Here is a 5868-nt window from a genome sequence, read left to right on the forward strand (position 1 = left end):
GAAGGGAGTGGTATATTCTGTAAAGAGCCAAAATTAGCTCCTCCCGGAGGAAAAATGCACAACAATGAGTCATAAAAATAGATTTATTTGGCAGCCAAACAACTTGCTTTCTTGTTTTCATACATCAATGTACCAATCTCAACATGGATAACAATGCTTTTTCCACTTAAACACTCCACGGACTGCCACTCTTCCAAAGTGGATGAATACAAAGCTGAAAAAAATCATGTGCTTCAAAATCAGAAAATAAAAACAACTATATTGATTAAAAAAATACCTTATACTCATTGTTTGGCTTGTGCCTTGGAATTTGGTTATCTTGTAGCAGATTTGTTTGGCTTGTGCCTTGGAATTTGGTTATCTTGTAGCGGATTTGTTTGTGCAAATATATATGCTGAATAAGAACTTCTGTTCTCATAGTTGTACCATCAATTCGTCTTCTAAACTCTAATATTCTACCTTTCCAATGTTTCAATAAATCGCTTGTGTCTCTTAGCTTTACTTTGAGAGTGCTTGTGGTTGCATCCTTAAGACCCAAATGAATTTATTGTATTGTTCAGGAATCCATTGTCCCTCCTTATCTTTGTGATTAAAAACCTCCACAGTGTGTATATTACTTTTATTCTTCCTTCTTTGAGACATCTACAATAAAGAAACAAATTTATAATATACATAAATATTAATAAAATAAAACTTCAATGTAAGCCAACATGTCAAAATTAATAATTTTGCACTCATAAACTAAATTAACAAGAGACTGAACTTGATTTTATTACCTTTTTGCCAGAGTCCCAAGCAGTCTACAAACCAAAAAAACTCAGAGGTTCAAAACCTACAAAGAGTAAAGAGACAAATTTTAGATATTATCAATATATTACATTATCAAGATTACCAATAAAACATAAAATCAAAAACTTATCATTTAAATATTAGCAAACTTTAAATAAAAAGAGAAAGAAAATTGCTTATTACCTAAATTTCCTTTCCCAAATTTAAAAAACTGTAGACCAACACCAAAGATTTTGAACTAGTCTCGATAGCACAAGAACAACACGAGAGAGGATGCAAACTGTAAACTGTAAATTTTTTCCCAAAAGAACAAGAAAATAAGGACTAACTTTATAAATACCATGAGAAATTAGCATTATCTCATTGAGCATTTCAAGGGTTGGTTTATGTTTTAAAAGTCACAAATAAGAATTAAATTATATTATTTGGATAACGGATTTGAAACTTCCACATAGTGGGGTTGCTACGTGGGTTTCCTCTTTCTTCAGAAGCCTTTGTTGCTTCCCCCTCCCTGTCTGTAGCTATCTCTCTCTGCCCATCTCGGATTTGAAACTCCCACATGTAGTGGGGTTGCTACGTGGGTTTCCTCTTTCTTTAGAAGCCTTTGTTGCTTCCCCCTCCCTCTCTGTACCTATCTCTCTCTGCCCATCTCCTCGTCATCACACACAGAGAGCCGTATAGAGAACATCTGTCCATCTCTCTCTCTCTCTCTCTCTCTCTCTCTCTCTCTCTCTCTCTCTCTCTCTCTCACACACACACACACGCACGCACGCACGCACGCACACACACGCACACACACACACACACACATATTAACATCTCTCTCTCTCTCTCTCTCTCTCTCTCTCTCTCTCTCTCTCTCTCTCTCTCTCTCTCTCTCTCTCTCTCTCTCTCTCTCTCTCTCTCTCTCTCTCTCTCTCACACACACACACACACGCACGCACGCACGCACGCGCGCGCACACACACACACACACATATTAACATGGTATTTCCATATCTACTTGAGGCTATTTCCATATCGATCCTTGGTTTTGTTTAATGGAAGGCAGAGAAGATAGTATAGAGCCTTCAAATCAGGAAGGATGTTCTGTTGCGCATTTGATGGTTGCAAGAAACTCTTCACATGCACATTTCATTTCATTTCAAGCATGTTCCCATTCTTCAAGAAGAAATCAGCTTCTCACTGAAGATGAACAAGATGTAGTTAGAAAGTATGAAGCTTCTACGAAAAGGGAGTATCGGAAAAGGCGTCGGTTTATAGAACCAATCGCACAAGTCATAGACAATGAGGAAGACATTGAATTAAGGAAACAAAAAAGTGCAGAGAACCTAGTTGAGCACATTTTGATAGAGCTAAAACCTTACAGGAAAAATGACACGGCAGATATTTTTAAGCAAGTCCCCTCACAGTAATGAACAGATTCTACCATATACAAAGGACAAATCAAAAAGTCTCTCTCTTTTGGTCTCTGCAATCAGTAGCTCATTATAGGTGTTGAAGACTCCACGATCCTCGGGATGAATTGTTTTTGAAGCGCAGCACTCTATGCTTGCTCATGGATTAAATCACATTTTCGGATATGGTGACAAAGAACTCAGCCTTCTTCAAGCTGCAAAGCTTCTTAACATTCACCCAAGAAACCTTTATGCTGCGGTAAGTAGAGCTAGTAGTGATGCTGAGGCTTCTCCATTGCTACTAGAAGCATGTAAAAGAAAGAGTTCCCATTCTAGGCTGACTGAAGAGGTCAAGGAAATAGTAGTGAAATTTTGGATGGAGCATACAAGGGTGTCTCCAAACAAGAAAGATGTTTCTCGGCTTCGAACTGGCTATAAGCAATCAATCGAACATCCGGTACATGTGTTTGATGAATCTCAGGTACATACCTCCACTGTGGTAAGAGCGTAGTTTGTTATTCATGTCTTGCATCATATCATGGTGTAGAGGTCATGGATTTCTCATTGAAGAATGCTATATAGCTCACAACACCCTGGTATAGCACATTGACTAATGCACATGGCTATTTTGCATGATTATGTAGTAAATAGCAGTCTCTATGAGCTATATAGCATAGTTAACCAATTACATAGCACATACTGAATGACCATCCCTAATATAGCATGATCATGTAGTAAATAGCACTCTCTACGAGCTATATAGCATAGTTAACCAATTACATAGCACATGTTGAATGACCATCCCTAATATAGCATGATCATGTAGTAAATAGCACTCTCACGAACTATATATAGCATAGTTAACCAATTACATAGCACATGTTGAAATGACTATCCCTAATATAGCATGATCATGTAATAAATAGCACTCTCTACGAGCTATATAGCATAGTTAACCAATTACATAGCACATGTTGAATGACCATCCCTAATATAGCACACGTCATTAAATCCTAGGATTCTATTGCATAGCCATGTACTAGTTATATAGCATTAAACTAGTTATATAGCATTTGTAGAATGATGATAAGTCTAAGATTCACAAATAACACTATGCACAGGCTATATAGCTGAAAGAATTACTCATAGAGCACATGATCACTCAAGCATAGAGATATGATGCATATCAATGTTTTATGCAGCACTATCATTGTACCATCTTTGTGCTATATAGCTCACAACACCTTGGTATAGCACATTAACTACTAACCCCAGGGCTATTTTGCATGACCATGTAGTACATAGAAGTCACTATACGAGCTATATAGCACAGTTAACCAGTTACATAGCACATGTTCAATGACCACCCCTAACATAGCACACATCACTAAAGCCTGGGGTTCTATTGTGTAACCATGTACTATATAGCACTCTCTACAACACACTACTCAACCAGTTATATAGCACTGAACCAATTATATAGCATTTGTACAATGATGCATAAGTCTAAGATTCACAATTAGCACTGTGCATGTGCTATATAGCTCACATGTACTACATAGCAATCAGTATGAGCTATATAGCACAGTACTAATGCATAACCATGTAGTATGTAGCTGACCTATTTTGTGAATACATAGCACTGTGCATGTGCTATATAGCACTGTGCATTTGCTTATCCTCATCTGCAAATTCTTCATGGTCTATGTTCCTTGTAGACGAAGTATTTTTTGAGGTTCAAGTCTGCTTATCCTCATCTGCAAATTGGCCAACGCTCATTAGAGAAGCTCAAACCTTTCTTCATGCACAAGCTGAAGGACTGGAACACATGTTGCTGAAAGTACCACATACAAATGTTATACCTAAAAGATGCCTTCAATTGGATGCGCTCAGATTCTTTTGGCTTTCGTGGAAGCTTGTGCAAATGTCATTGTATTGTTTGCAAATCAAGGGAAAATGTGTTGCACACGAGCACGTCATGTCTGGAATTACAGAACTGTGGGAATCTTGTCTATGCAAAAAGAAGGAGGATTCCACATACCATCACTTTAGATGTATCATGGGGCAATGCAATAAATGCGGTGTTAAAAAGCTACGCTTGTGTCCACACATTAAGAAAAGGAGACAACAAAGATAGTCACTGTTCAGGTCTTTGAGGATATTCAAGTTCAAAATAGACATGATGTAGCCAGACAACAAAAAGTGTTCTCCATCTAGCAGGTTGTTATCAAAGAGTTATTGGTGATGCTGAAACACCACACATCAAAGTTCATTAAGCATAACTTCAGGTACAGATGGCAAGCTGATCAGTACAGGGAGTGTCTCAAGAATTTCCCTACAGATATCATAGTATCTGTAATAGATTTTGTTCAGAACTACTCATTCAAACAAAAAAATGAAATACAGTCCATGCATTGGCACTTAGATCAATTCACAATCCTTGTTCACATTACATATAGGCGTAGTACAAGCAACGACCAAAGCATAATCAAGGAGATGCATTTCTATATCTCTGATGATAAGAAGCATGATACTCTCTTTGTGTAACATTACTTCCAACTTCATAATCGGTTGCGTCCAACTTCATAATCGGTTGCTTAAAGACCAAGGTTTGAAATTTTGAAAGCACTGGGTGTGGTTTGATGGTGCGGCTTCACAATTTAAAGTTGCCCGACCATTCTATTTTGTTGGTCACTTTTACAAACTGACAGGTGTGGAGATGACTTGGATTTTTTTTTGCTTCAGGCCATGGCAAAGGGAGAACATGATGGTGCTGGTGGTGCAGTAGTGAAGAGGACATTAACACACGAACAACTTAAGTTTGATGGTGTAGTTCTTCAAAATGCTGCTAACATTGTAGCTTTCTTATAACGGAAACTATGTCTCATGGTGCAAGTAGCTCGTATGCCTGCAGTACTAGCAATGGTCCCCAAATTCACCGAAAGTTTTGGTTAGTAAGTGCAGATGATGTGGACAGGTCTAATGCGTGGGGATGTGCAACACTCAAGGGGACACAATCCCTACATTTTGTGTGTGGGTTTTGCAAACTAGACCCGACACAGTTGAAAACAAGAAATTTGGCTTGTTTTTGCAATGCATGTATAGCTGGTCATTGGAGATCATGCTCTAACAAGTCGTATATCTAAGAATGGTCACATATTGTTCTCAAGCCTATAACAGAAGGGTTGGACATGGAAGATATACAAGAACCAATCAATATACTAGATAGGGTGGCTGAGTTTGAAGATGAGAGACCCATGTTTGAGGGATCATTGGATATGCTTGGCCAACTTCTTTTCAAGGGAGACAACTATGCAATCAACGCAGAGGCTAATAACATAGAAGGAGTAGATTTCTATGTGCTGAAATGTGTACAAGTAAGGTGGAAGACATAGAAGGTTCTTAAGGACACTTGGAAAAATAAGTGCACTAGAGGCACATATGTTGTCAGTCACACAGGTCTTTATTATAAGCAGGAAATGGAGAATCCCAATCACTACAAACTGCTCAATGACAAGGGTAAAGCCACACATATTCTCACCTAGTTAGGTCAATCAAGTTTGACATGCCCCTTGTGGATGCTGCCTTTAAGATGTATTATTTATCCCCTCAACTTCACGAGTCCATTTACAATGCCATGTCGTATGGGGTTGCTTGAAAGCTTTTCTATGTATCCTTTTTA

The sequence above is a fragment of the Cibotium barometz genome, chromosome 28 (genome assembly GCF_041138505.1).
Source record: "Cibotium barometz isolate CiBa-2024 chromosome 28, ASM4113850v1, whole genome shotgun sequence".
Taxonomy (NCBI): Eukaryota; Viridiplantae; Streptophyta; class Polypodiopsida; order Cyatheales; family Cibotiaceae; genus Cibotium; species Cibotium barometz.